The sequence below is a fragment of the Phascolarctos cinereus genome, unplaced genomic scaffold (assembly GCF_003287225.1).
Source record: "Phascolarctos cinereus isolate Bilbo 61053 unplaced genomic scaffold, phaCin_HiC Scaffold_4;HRSCAF=312, whole genome shotgun sequence".
NCBI lineage: Eukaryota > Metazoa > Chordata > Mammalia > Diprotodontia > Phascolarctidae > Phascolarctos > Phascolarctos cinereus.
In genome coordinates this window covers 579,784,194-579,802,723 of record NW_027555847.1, presented here as the reverse complement: position 1 = coordinate 579,802,723, position 18,530 = coordinate 579,784,194, and the positions used below count along the sequence as shown (strand labels likewise).

Sequence of the window (18,530 nt, the reverse complement as noted above, 5' to 3'; positions counted from 1 at the left end):
GGCGAGTTGTTCAACGTCCTAGTTACCCTGCACAACTCTCTAAGATTGTATGCTGCTGCTGTTTCAATTTGCATTGTTGGAGAGATTCTCTTCTTTCAAGGGTTTCCCAAACAACAGAAATCACAGATCTAGTCTCTATTGTTATTCTGTGCTATGAATAAGCTACCAGAGTAGGTCTTGGGAGCCAAAGATGCATAAAGCAGAATTCTTGCTCTGAAGTTGCTCATAGCATTGTGGGAAATGAAGATGAGGATCAATAATAGGATGCTGTTGTCTGGAGAAAGTTATAGAACTAGTCTAATTGGAGCAAAGGTACCATGTCATTACATATGGAGGCAGTGTGAGATTTGATTGCATAGGTAGGATGGGCTCAAAATTGTAGGCAGTCTGTCAGTTCTAAGTCAAGTATTTTGGCTTTAATTTGTAGATAGAAGAATAAATTGCTACCCCCCAAAACAACAACAACAACAACAACAACAACAACAACAACATAGACTTAACCCTTCTCAGCAATGCAAGGATCTAAGACATCTCCAAAGGCCTGATGATGGAAAGTGCTATCCACATGCAAAGAAACAACTGTGGAGTTTGAATGCAGATCAAAGCATATTGTTTGCTATTTTTTTCTTCTGTTGTGTTCTGTTTCCTCTTTCTGGTGATTCCTCATATTGGTTCTAGCTTACTTACAACATGACTAATGTGAAAATATGTTTAATAGGAATGTAGCCTATATCAGATTGTGGACTGTGTTGGGGAGGGTGGTGGGAAGGAGGGGGAGAAAAATTTTAAAACTCAAAAACTTATGGAAGTGATTGTTGATAAGTCAAAATAAATTAATAAAGTTAAAAAACAAAACAAAACAAAAAACAAAAAAAAAACCTGGTTTGAATGAACTGTATGATTGTAGTGCTACAGCAAAAAAGGCATGTGATTTTGAATCCAGTTAGCACAGTAAGCAATGTATGTCATTACACATATGCATATGTATATACATACATGTATGGCATAAGCATATATTATATAAACAAATATATATGTTATATATTATATAGTTACAATTATATATTGTTTACTATGTTCCATGCACTGTGCTAAACATTTTAGAGTTATTATATCATTTAATCCTCATAACAACCCTGAGAGGTAGGTTCTATTATTCATTTTACAAATGAAGAAACTGAGGCAGACAGAAGTTAAGTGACTTGCGCAGGGTAACACAACTGATAAGTATCTGAGACCAGATTTGAACTTAAGATTATCTGACTCCTGTCCTGGCTCTCTTAGCTGCATCACTTAGTTGCCTATCTCTGTGTTTTTACATACATAAGATATATGCACACATATACATACCTACATGTTTCTATGTATACACATGTGTACATATAACATGTATATATGTGCATATATGTATATACACACATACACATGTATGTGTGTATATATAACACATATGCATATACACACATACACATATATGTATGTGTATATGTGTATATATGTGTATATATATACATATATATATACACATATATATATTATATACACACGAGAAGAATGCCTTGAAAAGCAGAATTAACTAAATGAAAAAAGAGGTACAAAATCTCACTGAAGAAAATAATTTCTTAAAAATTAGAATTAGGCAAGTGGAAGCTAATGACTATATGAGACATCCAGAGACAATCAAACGAAATCAAAAGAATGAAAAAAATAGAAGAAAATGTTAAAATATCTTATTGGAAAAACAGCTTGCTTGGAAAATAGATCTTAGATTGTAATTCCTGAAAACTTTCTCATCATTAGGGTAGTTCAAGGAGTATACATAGACAGAAAGCATAGGTGTGAGTTAAAATTAAATTAAGGGGTGTGAAAAAAGAATGCACTGGAAGAAAGGGAAAAGGAGAGGCAGAATGGGGTAAATTATCTGACATAAAAGAGGCTTGAAAGAGATTTTACAGTAAAGGGAAAGATTGGGGAAGAGGGAAGGGGAGCACGTGAACCTTATTCTCAGCAAAATTGGCTCAAAGAGGAAATACACACACACACACAAAACTCAGTTGGGCACAGAAAACTATCTTACCATTACAGGAAAGTAAAAGGGGAAGGGGATAAGAGAAGGGCAGTGGAGCTGATAAAAGAAGGGAAGTGGGCATATTGGGGGAGGTAAAAATCAGAAGTGAAATACTTTTAAGAATGGACAGGGTAAAAGGAGAGAAAGAGAATAGGACAAACAGTGAGGAAATAGGATAGAGGGAAATACATAATCATTACAGTGAAAAAAAAATTTACAGCAAATTTCTCTGATAAAGACCTCATTTCCCAAATACATAGAGAATTTAGTCAAATTTATAGAAATGAGCCATTCCCCAATTGATAAGTGGTCAAAGGATATGAACAGGCAGTTTTCAGATAAAATAATTTAAACTATAGTCATATGAAAAAATGCTCTAGATCACTATTGATTAGAGAAATGCAAACTAAAACAGCTCTTGAGTACTGCTACATGACTATCAGATTGACTAACATGATAGAAAAGGAAAATGACAAATATTGGAGAGGAAGTGGGAAAATTAAAGCACTAATGAATTGTCGATGAAATTGTATACTAATTCAGTCATTTTGGAGAGCAATTTGAATCTATGCCCAAAGGGCTATAAAACCACACATATACCCTTTGACCAAGCAATGGTACCACTAGGTCTTTATCCCAAAGAGATAAAAAACAAAAAGACAAAGGACTTATACATATGAACATATTTATAGCAGCCCTTTTAGTGGTGGCAAAGAGTTAGAAATTGAGTGGATGTCTATCAATTGGTAATGACTGAACAAGCCATTGTATATGATTGTGATGGAGTACTATTACACTATAGGAAATGATGAGTGGGATACCCTCAGGAAAACCTAGAAAGACTTACGTGAACTGAAACAAAGTGAAATAAGCAGAACTAGAACATTGTACATAGTAATAGCAATGCCCTATGATAATTTACTGTGAATTACTTAGCCTTTCTCAGCAATACAATGATTCAATGGAATTCTGAAGGATTTATGATGAAAGGTACTGTCTATTTCAGAGGAAGAACTGGTGAAGCTTGCATTCAAATTGAAGATACCTTTTCTTTATTTTTCTTGTCTTTTTTTTGTCTGTGTTTTCTTTCACAGTATAGCTTACATGGAAATATGTTCTTCATGACTATATATGTATAACCCATGTCAAATTACTTGCCTTCTCAATGAAGGGGAAGGGGAGAAAGTGAGAATTTAGAACCCAAAATTTGAAAAAAAAAGGAATATTAAAATTTTACATGTAATTGGGGACAATAATTTACTAAATTTTAAAAACCAAGACAAAAACATATTCATTTTTCTTATTGAATGTGGTATTGGAAAGAGGCAGAAATTGAACAATTTAATGTCATAGGGGTTACATCTGAAAGGAATGTTTGAAATCAGATTTGCAGAATGTGAGAGTTGAAAGGAATCTTAGCAACCATGAGGTTCATTCCATATACCAAAAGCATCCCCTCTATAACATACCTGAAAAGGCATCACCAGCCTCTGATTGAATATCTAACAAGACAGAATTACCTCCCACCCCTCCTGGCAGCTCATTTCACTTTTGGATTGCTCTTAAACTTGCAGCTTCTAACTTTTCTAACTTTAGCCCTCTGGGGCTACAGCAAACAAATCTAATCCCTTCTCCACATGACAGGCCTTCAAATACTTGAAGACAGCTACCATGTCCTTCTGAGTCTTCTCTTTTCCAGGCTGAAACATGACTCTCCTTTAGCCTAACCTCATATAACATGGACTTAAAGCCATTCGCCATCCTACTCATCCTCCCCTGGATACTGTCCAGCTAATTAATCATTGCCTTTAAACTAGAGCACCACAATAGAACCCAGCACTCCTGATGAAGTCTGATGAGGGCAGCATACAGTGAAAGTATGACCTCCCTCTTACTGGAGGCTATATTCCTCACAATCAGCTCTAAATCCCTACATCACATTAATGTTTTTATCTACCATACCACATTGCTGATTTATATTTGAGTTTTCAGACTGAAAAGCTCATAGCTTCCAAAAACTGTTGTCTAACTATGTTGCTTTTCTCATTTTACACTTGTGAGGCTGAATTTTTGGTACCCAGGTGGAAGACTACACATTTATCACTATTGAATTTCATCTTAATTCATTTAGCCCAGTGCTTCAGTCTGTCAAGATCCATTTGTATCCTGATTCTATTGTCTAATTTGATGAGCATAACTTCTGTGTTTTTATCCAAGTCATTGATAAAAATGTTAACCAGTACAAGGCCTACTACAGAGTCCTGGGGGACTCTGCTGGAGACCTTCTACCATACTGATGCTAGAATTCAGTACTGGGGAAGCTGTGGCCTTGAGATCTTATGTGGTCTTCTAGGTCCTTGGGTGTAACCTTTTCACTGAGTCCAAGTTTTATAGAACAAATCCTTTTATTAAGAGGATCTAGAGGGCCACATGTGGCCTAGAGGCTGTAGGTTCCCCACTCCATTTAAAGCTACTCATTGAGTCTGACCATCGAAACATGTAAGAACTCATCTAATTACATTATCATTTAATTCATATCTCCTAGTTCTCTGAATAAAAATATGGGATAATTTATTGTTTTAAAATTATTTATTAAAAAAATTTCCCCACTTCAGTGTAAGAATAATTTTTAACATTCATTTTTAAAACTTTAGTTCAAAATTCTCTCCCTTCCTTCTTCCCCATGCCTCCTCATTGAGAAGGCAAGCAGTTTGTTATAGGTTATATATGTGTAGCCATGAAAATGTATGCATTATAGTCATGTTGTGAAAGAAAACATAGACAAAAAAAAAACTCAAGAAAAATAAAGTAAAAATAGTACGTTTCAGTTCTTTTTCTGGGGATGGATAGCATTTCTTATCATAAGTCTTCAGAGTTGTCTTGGATTTGTTGTATTGCTGAGAATAGCTAAGTCAATACAGCTGATCATCTTACCATAATTCTGTCACTTTGTTCACAGTACATTTCATTTTGCATCAACTCATGCAAGTCTTTGCAGGTTTTTCTGAGAGCAACCTGCTCATCATTTCTTATAGTACAATATACCATCATAATCATATACCATAACTAGTTCAGCCATTTCCCAATTGTTGGGCATCCCCTCAATTTCTAATTCTTTGCCCCCAGAAAAAAGCTGCTATAAATACTTTTGCACATATAAGTCCTTTTCCTTTTTGTTTTTTGTCTCTTTTGGGACAGTGGTATTGCTAGGTCAAAGGGTATGCATGGTTTCCTAGTTCTTAAAGCATAGTTCCAAATTGCTCTATAGAACAGTTGAATCAGTTCACAATTCCACCAAGAGTGTATTATTGTCTCATTTTCCCACATCTCCTCCAACATTTGTCATTTACCTTTTCTGTCCTGTTAGTCAATCTAATAGGTACGAGGTAGTACCTCAGAATTGTTTTAATTTTAATTTCTCCAATAAATAGTAAGTTAGAAATTTTTTTAATATGACTATAGATAGCTTTGATTACTTCATCTGAAAATTGATCAGATCTTTTGATCATTTATCAATTTGCAAATGGCTCTTATTTTTATAAATTCGACTCAGTTCTCTATATGTTTGAGAAGTGAGGCCTTTATCAGAGAAACTTGCTTCAATTTTTTTCACAGTTGCTACTGTTAACTGTATTTCCCTCCATCATATCCTCCCACTATACTTTCTTTCCTTCCACCCTGTCCCTCTGCAAAAGCTTTTTGCTTCTAACTACCCACTTCCCCAACCTGCCCTCCCGTATATCACTTCCCCTGTCCTTCTCTTATTCCTTCCCCCTCCTACTTTCCTGTAGGGTAAGATAGATTTCTATACCCAATTGAGTGTGTATGTTATTCCATCTTTGAGCCAATTTTGATGAGAATAAGGTTAACTTACTCCCCCTTACCTCTCCCTTTTGCCCCTCTAAAATCCCTTCTAAATCTGTTATATTATGATCTTGTATCGCCACGTCTGAGCCCAAACCTGCCTATCTACCCTTCCCTTATCTTCTGTAATCCTGGAAATTTAGCAGACATGAATTGTTTCTCATCTGTACCTAATCAGCTGTTCTACCCATTGAGGTGAGGGGGCACATAGGGTCCCCCTCTGATTGTCCTCCAGTCCTCATCACTGCTGCCCATTCACATCCTGGAAACTGTTCTAAAACAAATAAATGCCTGGGTATGTCAGTATTAGAAAAAAAAAAGGCAGGTAGGTGGCACAGTGGATAGAGCTTTGGCCTTGGAGTCAGGAGGACCTGAGTTCAAATCCGGTCTCAGACACATAACTCTTCCTAGCTGTGTGACCCTGGGCAAGTCACTGAACCCTGATTGCCTCACCAAAAAGAAAAAAAAAAGAATAGTTTTCTTAGAGAGATATAAAAGCTTTTTCTTGTCTCTTTTAGGTGAGATAATTTACCCCATTTTAACTCTCCCTTTCTCTTTCTCCAAGTATATTCCTCTCTCAACCCTTAATTTTATTTTTTGATATCAACCCTTCATATTCAACTCACACCTGTACCCTCTGTATATATTGCCTCTACTCCTTCTAACTACTCTAATAATAAGAAAGATCTTATGAGTTACAAATATCATCTTCCTATGTAGAAATGTAAACAGTTTAGCGTTATTAAGTCCCTTATGATTTCCCTTTCCCGTTTACCTTTTTATGCTTTTCTTGAGTCTTATATTTGAATGTCAAATTTTCTATTCAGCTCTGTTCTTTTCATTAAGAATGCTTTTAAATCCTCTATCTCATAGAATATACATTTTTTCCTCTAAAGGATTATACTCAGTTTTGCTGGGTAGGTGATTCTTGATTGTAATCCCAGCTCCTTTGCCTTCGAGAATATCATATTCCGAGCCCTCTGATCCTTTAATGTAGAAGCTGATTATGTTTCCACAATATTTGAATTATTTCTTTCTGATTGATTGCAATATTCTACCCTTGATCTGAGAACTCTGCAATTTGGCTATAATGTTCCTGGGAGTTTTCATTTTGGGATCACTTTCAGGGGGTGAGTGGTGGATTTTTTAAATTTCTATTTTACCCTCTGGTTCTAGAGAATTAGGGCAGGGTTTTTTTGACAATTTCTTGAAAGATGATATTTGGCTCTTTTTTTTTTTGATTGTGGCTTTCAGGTAGTCAAATAATTTTTAAATTCTCTCTCCTAGATCCATTTCCAGGTCAGTTGTTTTTCCAGTCAGATGTTTCACATTGTCTTCTTCTTTTTTTTTTTCATTCTTTTCTTTTTTTTAAAATTTCTTGATTTCTCATAAAGTCATTAGCTTCCACTTGCTCCATTCTAATTTTTAAGGAATTGTTTCTTTCAGTGAGCCTTTGGACCTCCTTTTCCATTTGGCCAATTCTTCTTTTTAAAGCATTCTCCTACTCATTGGCTTTTTGGACTTCTTTTACCATTTGGCCTAGTCTGTTTTTTAAGGTCTGATTTTGTGTCTCCTTTACCAAACTTCACTCATTTTTCCTGATTTTCTTGCATTGCTCTCATTTCTTTTCCCAATTTTTCCTCTACCTCTCTTACTTGATTTTCAAAACCCTTTTTGAGCTCTTTCATGGCCTGAGACCAAGTGATATTTTTCTTGGAGGTTTTGGATATAGGAGCTTCGACTTTGTTTTCTTCTTCTGAGGGTATGTTTTGATCATCCTTGTCACCAGAGTAACTGTCTATAATCAGCTTTTTTTTCTGTTGTTTTTATTTTTTTCCCCCAGCCTATTACTTGACTTTTAACTGTTTGTTAAAGCTCTCCTTTCAGGGTGGAGAGAGCACTGTCCCAAGCTTCAGCGGTTTTGTGCAACTGTTTTCAAAGATACTTCTAGTGACCTGTAAGTTTTCAGTTCTTCCAAGGTGGTATGATCTAAGGAAAGGTATTTACTACTCCCCTGGACTGTGTTCTGGTCTGTGAAAGTCTGTAAGTGTTCTTTTCTGCATTGGAACTGTGATGAGTGTCCCCCCCTCCACTGTGATAGCAAGCTCTGGTGTGCTACTGTTCCTCCTTGCCTTGGGACTGCCACCCAGAACTGTGACCTGTAGAGGGCCGGCTTTGGGGAGTTGGAGGGCTTAGGCCAGCCCGGGTCTTCCCTGCAGCTTGTCCTAAGCCTGACAGCTGTGAAACTCAGGATGTCGGCTCATCACCCCCCTGTTCCGTCTCTTGAGAACAGGATGCAGGAAGGGAGGAAACGGATGGGGTACAGGACAGGATGCAGGAAAGAAAGTAACAGACAAGGTACAAGGAAGTAAGGAAATCACTTAATTAGATTTGTACTTTTCATGAATAATAATGTTACTGTTGCTTGATCCAGTACTATATAAGCCTGAGCCCTCACATCAATAAACAGAGCTTGTTCTTCACTGCTCTCACCTGGCCCGTGATTCTTTCTCTCTTCACACTCTGCCGACATCAGACCACAGCCGGGACGCAGGCACTTCCGGTATTTGGCGCCTAAACAGGAATCTGAAAGGAAGGCTTCCCCCCCGGCAGAGTGGCCCTGGACAAGGTGGGCTGACGCTAACAAGGTAGGGCGATAATTTTCCTATACAGTTTTTTTTATTTTCACCAGGTTAAATGGGGATTAAAAAGAAACCAGACTGCTGCTTATCGGGGTCTCTTAAAGTGACAGTGAACATCAGAATGAGACTGCCGCTTATCGGGGTCTCTTAAAGTGAAAGTGAACATCAGAACGAGACTGCCACTTTTCGGGGTCTCAGATTTAAAGTGAAAGCAAACTGCAAAGGTGGGAAAAGCAAACCGCACAGGCGGACAAACGAGACTACGGCTTTTGAGCATCTTCAAAAGCGAAAGTAAACTTCAGAACGAGACTGCCGCTTTTCTGCTTCTCTGATTTAAAGGGAAAGTAAGCCGCACCGGCTCAGTAGTGCACTATAAGTTAGCTAATATGGGGCAGAGCTCATGGGCAGAACAGAGAGACAGACAACATTATTTGAAAGTGTTCAAATACAAGGGACACAACTAGAATTTTAATATGCAAATAAGAACATTGTCTTTCTTTAAATTGTCAACTGCATCTTTGCCATTTCTATTGAGAACAAACCAAGTGCCATTCTGCTACTGAAATCTCTGCATAAGATACCTGTACTGTCCAACCATTGCATTGCCAAGACTGTACTAATGCCAACTTTGATTACACTAGGAAATGGCAGTGCTCACTCTTAGTGGTGTTGCAATTTTCACATATTTGGTAGTTTATTGATTATTGTTTAAAATAATAGTACTATATGAGAACTTAATGATTATATCTTGGAATTATTTTGTATAGAAAATATACTTAGAAAAGTGGTTACCATGCTGTCCTGTTCTTGTTAAAAAGACCCATGTCATAAATATTCAGGACATTGGCAGCTGATCACATTTACAAAGTCAGTGTGTAAGTGAAATTATTACTCCCTCCATAATGTCTTATGGACAAGCAGGAGCTGTGATGTGAAGCTACACTGTATTTTCCATTTTATATATGTCTCCCTATTTGATTTTATTCAAGTTATAGTACATTCTGAAAAAGTTGGCCTTAGGTGTGTGTCATTGTGGCATGCAAAGAATTATGATTACTTTACATTAAATGTTAGAATTTGTAGTCATTATGACATTAGAAATTTTTGTGGTTTTCAAGAGTCTCAAAGAAAATTGTATATTAACATTTTTTGTCAGCCATCACATTTCCAAACATTTAAAAAAAAAAGGTAAATGTGATATGGCAGATGAGCAGACTAACCAAAATCAGTGGTTAAGGGGATTTCATTTTAGATCCTTTTTAATAATCAAAGAAAATGGGACATTTGCCTTATATACATATAAAAAAAGTTTTATTGAAGTTAGAGCTAAAATAGCATACTTAATTTTATAGCTTTTATAGATACATGTCCTTTGCAACCTTCCATTCATTTCAGATCAGTTTGTAAATCAAGAGTTCTATCTTATGGTAATTCTAGAAAAATAAAGCTTGTATTATTTTATCTACAACCACCATTTAGGTAACTTTAAAATTACATTGGCATTCAAAAAAGAGGAAAATTATTTAAGAAGCTAAGTTATATCAATAATTAGAAAACAAATCAACTTGTTTTCTTAATCAGGTGGGGAGGAAACTTCAAGGGTAGCAGTAAACTCTCTGCTTTAGAAATTTGACATGAGCAGTTTGTATGTTGAACACAGTCTAATGCACTGTATGTATACTAAAATTTCCAGTAAGATGTAGCTTGTAAATTTTCTGAATCAGCTCCTTAGTACTAGTTATAATATAGCTAAAATCTTAATATATTTTAGAGTGTATGAAAGGCTATAACTTCATAAGTCCTTTTTAACATATCTTTGATAGAACTTTGATTTAAAAAATTATTCATTCCTACTTTGTTAGAATATTAATAGCAATACTTTTAGGCTTTCATTTGTCCTGGTGGTTCTTTGGGAGGATTTGCAAGCAAATTAAACAAGTGAAGTGGGAAAGGGGACATTTATTTGTCTTTGAATATTTAGAAATAGATTTTTACCCTTGCCCAACAAAACCGTCTTGAATTCAGTAGATAACTAAAGAAATTCTTTTGCTTTGCTGCAGAGTTTTACTGCCTAACTCCCTCTTATTAGAAAATCCACCATAAATTTGTCATAGCCTGGTCAGTAGTTAAAATAACATTTCAGAGTTGAAAATAATTTTTATTAATTAAATGATTAGGGAATCTTTTTTTAACTACAGATAGGAAACTTAGTTATTTCTGTGTTTTCTGCCAAGAAGCATAGCCTTAAACACATTTCTATACATACCTGATTTCTTAGCTACTTAAATTTATGCTGTTCTAAAAATTACTTAAATCATATTTAGTTGGCTATTTTTCTACTGAACAATTACACAATGTTAGGGAGAGTCTTATTCTAAAATTCCTTTATTTCATATCAATGTGTGATTCATGTTTTTTAAGTGTAATTACAATGTATGTGTCAGAGTATGTGCAAAAAAAAAGTGGGGGAAAGATGAATATCATATGAAGACAAGCAGATACTTTGGATTAGTTACATATTTTAAGAAGGACATAAGCAATATCATTTATTGTTTTGCTTTAGTATTCTTGGTATTCCAAGATACCTCAAGACTGACAATGCTCCCGCCTATACTAGCAGGAATTTTGCACGATTTTGTCTCACCTATAATATCACTCATTCTACTGGCATCCCGTACAATCCTACTAGACAAGCCATTGTTGAAAGGTGCAACAAGGATATTAAAATCCTCCTTGATAAACAGAAAAAAGAGGGAATAGAAAATAGGGTAAGAAGGAGATTGGATCAGGTAATATATACCATAAATTTTTTGACACTAGATGATCAGGGACGTACTCCTGCACAAAAACATTTTGCAGGGCAAAAAAAACAGGTTGTTAGATGAGCAACCAGATGTCACAGTAATGTGGAAGGATCCAAAGATGGGTAATTGGGATGGTCCAGTAAAATTACTAACCTGGGGTCGAGGTTATGCTTGTGTTTTTCCAGAACATGCAGGAGAACCAGTCTGGGTTCCCGAGAGGAACATCCGTACCTGTCAGCATACTGACCAGAGGGATGGAGACCCTGATCATCAAGGAAAAAACTGGTCAGAGAGACAAGCGGAGGAGGAAGGCGAGACCGAGAAGACGAAGAGCCAATAATATGTTGACTGTCCTTTTTGCAATGATGACTGTCTCAGATGGCTCCATGATGGAGTCATGATTACATTGGACTTATATGCCTTACCCCACCTTGGGTTAAACCTGTAACTTGACCACTATACTTTTGTTTGTGTAACTCCCTAATTGCTTTCTAATACTACCAATGTAACTCCTGATCAAATATTGAATAAGCTTCAGGGCGCTTGGCATTCCAAAAATATAGCATGGATGGTGTTGATCCTCAAGATATTGTTTATAAGCTATTATACTATATCAAGCAACTTAACACTTTCCAGAATATTTCAAGTTTGCTGTTGCATTTCTTACCCTGATAGTATTCTTGTTACTCTTGAGTTTTCTCCTGATGTGCATCCCATGTTCTCAAGCTAGAACAGAAGAAAGGGGGAGATGTAGAGGGCCGGCTTTGGGGAGTTGGAGGGCTTAGGCCAGCCCGGGTCTTCCCTGCAGCTTGTCCTAAGCCTGACAGCTGTGAAACTCAGGATGGCCGCTCACCCCCCCCCGTTCCGTCTCCTGAGAACAGGATGCAGGAAGGGAGGAAACGGATGGGGTACAGGACAGGATGCAGGAAAGAATGTAACAGACAAGGTACAAGGAAGTAAGGAAATCACTTAATTAGATTTGTACTTTTCATGAATAATAATGTTACTGTTGCTTGATCCAGTACTATATAAGTCTGAGCCCTCACATCAATAAACAGAGTTTGTTCTTCACTGCTCTCACCTGGCCCGTGATTCTTTCTCTCTTCACACTTTGCTGGCATCAGACCACAGCCGGGGACACAGGCGCTCCCGGCAGTGACCTGTATCTGAGTGTGGGCAAAGCAACAGAGTACTACCTTAGTGCTAGCAAAAAGACCCTTGTAATCTCCTTCTGAACAGTTATTTAACCCCTTTACTAGCTGTGGGCTGAGAGCTCTGTGTACTAGTTCTTCTCCTCACACTAAGACTGAAACCCAGGACTGCAACCCAGATCCAAGTATGGGAAATGCAACAAACTCCTGCCCCCTGTGCCAGCAAAGGGACCCCTATAATCTTCTCACCAGTTGTTCAACATCCTTACTGTTTTGTGGGCTGAGAGATCCAGAAACTGCCACTGCTGCCACTGCCACCACAGATTCAGTCACCTCCAAGGCCTGCTCCTGGTTTGCTAGGGCTCAGTCTGCATTGGAGTGGCCTGCACTGATCTGTGCTCCACTCTCACCTGGTACAACAGACCTTTCCTGCTAATCTTCTAAATTGTGGGCTGGAAAATTGTTTCAATCTGCTGTTTTGTGGGTTCTGCCACTCTAGCTTCTGTTTTGAGTCATTATTTAAAGGTATTTGGAGAGTTTTGGGAGAAAGCACAGGCAAGTTTCTGCCTTTTCTCTGCCATCTTGCCTCTGCTTTCCATTTTTTGTCTTTCTGAAGTTCTCAGAAGTCCCTAATAGGGGACAAATTAAGTGTAGTGCACACATCCTGGAGATATCTTCAATAAATGGTAATCTTATTGATACAGGAGGACTTCTTCTGAACTCCAGAAATCCAGCCTTTATCATATCTGATCACAATGTGCTTAGACTTTACTGCCAGATTTTCCTTTCTTCCTTCCTTCCTTCCTTCCTTCCTTCCTTCCTTCCTTCCTTCCTTCCTTCCTTCCTTCCTTCCTTCTCTCTTATTTATGTTTCCTGTTTATTTTCCACAACTAACCTATGATTACACAAGAGGAACTCCTTGTGATGAACTTTCTTTACCAGTGCAGATCAATAATTGTTCTGTAATTTATAGTCTTAGAGAGGGCCTGAGTACACCAAGAGATTAAATGGCCTGCCCAGAACCAAGGTGAGTTAGTAAAAGGAGTTGAACCTATTCTTCCTGAAACTGAAGCAGGTTCTCCATGGTATCTAGGTGGTAGCACAGTGACAATTCTGGACCTGCAGTCAGGAAGAACTGAGTTCAAATCCAGCCTCCAGCCCTTACTAGCTGTGACTTAACAGCTGTCACTCTCAGTTTTCTGATATGTAAAATGGGAATAATATTAGCAATCACCTCCCAGGGTTGTTATGAGGACAAAATGAGATGATGTTTGCAAATCCCTTTGCCAACCTTAAATCATTATTGAGATGAAAATTCTGATGATGATGATGAAGACTCTCAATCCATTATATTGAGCTGTCTCACAGCTAGTGATGGTGTTCCACTCTGAGGGCAGCATAAAAAGATTAATCTCCTTTGATTACACAGTTAGACAGCTTTCCATGGTTCCCTTTAATCACCAGGATAAAAGGCCATACTCTTTAGCCTGAATATCAAGGCCCTATACAATCTGAGCCAACTCTACCTTTTCAATTTTGTTTTATTTCTATGAAGCGCAATTGCCAGAAACTTTCCTATTGGTTGATAATTCAGGGTTCTAGAACTCTTCTTTTATTTTCATTAAACAATTTAGTTTAGTTTCTTTGCATTAGTGGTATCAAACTCAAATAGAAATGGAGGCCACTAAACTGGAAATTGGGATCCCTGTGGGCCACATATTTACTTAGAAAATCATACTTTCCATTTATTTCTTTTTTTATTAATACATCAACACATATTTTAATCCATTTCAGGCCCACTTGGAAGTGTTATGGGCCCATTGTGGGTTACCTGTTTGCCACCTCTGCTTTACACAAGTTTCTTAGACCACTAACATCACTTGATCACATATGGGCCACCAATAACTAGACTTAGAACAGAATAAAATATCCTTGTAACTAGTCCTAATAAATATCATTTATCCATTCCTTTGTGATTCAGTAAATATTTGATGATTCATTGTTATAACTGCCACCTCCCCACTCCTCACCCTGTATTCTGTAACCCAGCCAAACTGGTCCATCTCTCTTTCTCAAATGACATACTCCATCTCTCATCATTGGGCCTTTCTGCCGGCCATCCCACCCCATTGCCTGGAATGAACTCCCTCTGAAACTGTTTCATATCATCTTTTTCTTTCCCCCTCCAAGATGCAACTTGAGCAACATCTTCTATGTGAAGCCTTTTTGGCTCCTGCCAAGAATTACTGGACTCCCTCCCTAAATACATTGCATTTATTTTGTATTTATTATTTTTTTATATTTATTCTGCATGTGCTTCTATATGTTCCTTTTGTCTTCCCATTTGAATGTATGTTCCTCAAATAGTGATACTGGTTCATTCATTATATTAGTGGCATTAGTGGAACCTAGCATAATATCTGGCATATAGTAAGCATTTAAGACACCATCATTTGTTGACTGATTATCACTGTCAATGTTATTATTATTTGAATCTAAAGTTTATCATCAACTATTATTGGAGTACTGAAGGACTGATCAGTTGGGACAATGATAAAACATGATTTAACAGAAAGTAATTTCACTGAAATGGTACATGCAAGAATAAGCTTATTTCTCATTGGCAATGTTCTAACAAACTTCAGCTCTCATAAGAGCACAACTCTAGTTCCAAAGCTTCCTTACCCGCCCTTAAGTAATAAAAGGAAATGCCTCTGTGATGTGTGTCATCACCTTCCTGCTCTGTGTTATTTGAAATACCCTCTGAAAGTGCTAAGATACCAGCATTATAATGAATAGCCTGGATTATTCAGAAGCCTGTCCTCTGGAGTTTTATGGGATATTCAAGGACTGGCACCTCTAGCAAAGGCTTGCTGAGCCCTTTTCAAGGCTGTTCATCCACTCTTGATGTCCACCTGCCACCCAACTCTCACCTGTGGCTCCATGAAACTATAGCATGTGCAGTAGCCACACCCTGGTAAAACCATCTTGGCAGAAGGGCTAAACTAGGTTAAGGGTAACCAACAGACCTCAAACCCATCAATGAGTTAGGGGATGTCTACTCTAAGAATGTGGAGACTTCCCCTAGTGGAATAGGCAGATAAAAACAATTTGTTCAAAGACTGTGAATGTGGCTGAAGTAGGTCAGTGCTTATGGAGTGCTTATAGCTTGGTCAGATATCACAGATACCAAGGTCATCCTCTACATCCTGGGCCATCTCTAGTTGTCTTGTCACTAGATGCTGGAATAGAGAATAAGGCTGACAAATTTGTGTTACTCTGCCTCTCTTAGCATTCAAGTTAAGACATCACCCTGTGATGTAATTGGTCTCCTTCAAAAGTGGACAGATAACAAGAACAACAATTCTCTAGAGCTTGTGACTGAATGGTATAAAGTATATATATAATATAAATTATTAATAAATTAATAAGAGTTACTCCTGAAGGTTAAGGACTATACCTTCACATATAGAAGTCACTGTGCCTACTAGGTATTCTCATTGCATAAGGTTTTAATTTTTATCAGTACTTGTAATTTGTTTACACAAAAATAACAACATTATCCTTTCCCTTTCCCCATACTTCACTTCCAGTGCTACTTCTGACCCCTTCCTTTTCTTGAACAATCTTTTATTAATATGCATTTGCTTCCCTAATATAAATTGATTCCTCCACCTCCTCCACCCCCCCTTTTATAAAAAATTAGGCCTTTGATTTCATTATGGCAAAAATTCTTGATGAGAATATTTCCTTTACAAATATAGGTATGGGCCTTCTCTGCAATAGATAGTCTCAGAGAGTTGCCTAGTGGCATGGATAGGTTAAGTGACTTGCCTAGGATCAAATAACCTAGTGAATCAAAGGCAAATTTCAATCCTTGGCTTCCTGTTTCCAAGGCCAGTTTTCTAGACATTGTCTACAATGTTGCCTCGCCCAGATTGTGAGCATTTAAATCTTCTCCACTTTTGACATATAGCAGAGGTAGTTTGCAATGTACTGAATTGGATGACTTAATGCATTGTTTTTTTCCTATCTTCATTTTTTTTTTGTTATTTAAGACTGACTTCTTCATATCTATTTCCTAGAAATTGATTTTTTTCCCTGTGGGAAATAAAATGTCACAGAGTTAGATCTCATTAGATATTCTGTAATTTTCTGGGAATCAGATATAAAAAACAGCTAGTACATTTAAATTTGATACCACAATGCATCAGATAGTCTGCTAATTACCAATGTAATGGTAACTTGTGACATTTGTCGTTACATTGTATTTTTGAGCTTGCAAGCCTTCTAGAAGCTGTTTATTTCCCCTTTCGGTATGCTGTGTAGAATTAGTATAGTTGCAGGCTAGGTGAAGATCAGTGCCAGAATTATGGCCTCAATAAGGCTTCTCAGAGGCACAAATGACTGAGAAACAGGCATAGCATTCTCTCCTACTCAAAATTATGAAATGCTTTTTTGTATGAAATGTAATTGCTTGAGCATTACAATTCTTATTAACTCTGACTACACAAGCACCTGGGTTGAATAGGAGGCTGATAACGACTACTTATGCCTAGAGAAAAAAAATGAGTTCATGTTATAATGCCGACAGGTCTCTAATAACCATTGCTAACAATTATGAAGTCTTGGGGAGGAAATGAAAAACTTAGAGCAGACTTGAGACCTACAGGGAACAGAATAGGAAGAGTCAGAGTTTTGTACCAGAAAAGAAAAGTTGTCCAAGTGGGGGAAATTGAGAGGGAAGAGACAATATTTATATTCCTGTAACAAAGAAAGCTGAAGCATGTCTTTTTTCTCCTGTGCAGAGTTAGGGTCCAGGATGGTGAAAACAGCTTTCAGGAAAGATCTGATGTGGGGTTTGGCTCTGTTGAGGTTCCATTCTATGGAATCTTATGGAAGTGGAAGAGAGGATGGAGACTATAACTGGTGGGACTTGGCATCTAGCCAAACCTAGTAGTTGGGAGGGAAATTGTGTCACCCTAAGTTTGATCAAGTCAGTCCCTGTAGTGTTAAACATAATGATCTAGGCTCCTAAAGGACAGGATAAAGATAGAAGTTTGGGGGAAGAGGCACAGTGGATGTATAAATCATCTCCCTCTCTCCCATAGGTCTTTGCTGCCCCTGGAAGAGATTGCTAGCTATTCTCCCTATGGATATGGATAGAATGTCCTTATGGATAGAATGTCCAGAAGAAGAATTGGTTCAAGGGATTGCCTTATCTGCACAGATGCTTCTCCTGAGTTATTAGAAAAAGGATATGGTCTTCAAGAAGGGCTGATGCATCTGAACAAACTTTGGTCATTTATTGGATGCCTTGACTATATTTCATCAATCTGTCTGAAAGAAGACTGGAAAATTGAGATCTGAGTTAAAATCCTTGCTCTGACAATAACTGTGGGCTTTGTTTTCTATAAAATGAGACGGTTGTGGTAGTAGTAGTGGTTATATGAGAGGGCAAGATGGTCTTTAAGTAGATGTATGCTAGGGAATGTTTAACAACTAGCTCTGCAATGTATGCAAGATACACCTTAAAGTTTAATCTGTATTATTAAAATTTTCTACTTCACTTTTAAAAATCTAGGCCAGGAGTGTTAAACACTTAGTGAGAACTAGATTAAAATAAAGTTCCTATCTGATTGTTATGTTTTGATGTATTAATAAAGACATATATAAACATGTATGATTTTCTAAGTCAATATATAGCTTACAATGAACCTGACTATGGTTGCATTGTCCCTGCTCCTATTTAAATTTGGCAGTGTTTGTCTAGACAATCAAGAAAATAAACTAAGCTCTGATATGTAAGTTTGACAATTCCCAAGGTATAATCACATACACTAAAAATTTAGAACTTTGTTTTCTCTTTGAGTTATCTCCAGCATACCCTTATCTTAAATTCTTCTAGCTCTAACAATCTGCGGGGCTTTGAAACTTGGGCTCCAATTGAGTAGACCTTATTTCAACTTGATTTTCAATAAGAGTTTAGTGAGCCTTCCTT

General features: G+C 37.3%; 1 long non-coding RNA gene across 1 annotated transcript; it reads left to right on the top strand.

Annotated features, from left to right (window-relative positions):
- Nucleotides 1-8,167: 8,167 nt before the first annotated feature.
- LOC144457010 (uncharacterized) lies at nucleotides 8,168-12,449 on the top strand. Its single transcript, XR_013486281.1, has 2 exons — nucleotides 8,168-8,580; nucleotides 11,564-12,449. It is a non-coding gene; the product is annotated as an uncharacterized LOC144457010 (long non-coding RNA).
- Nucleotides 12,450-18,530: the final 6,081 nt, after the last annotated feature.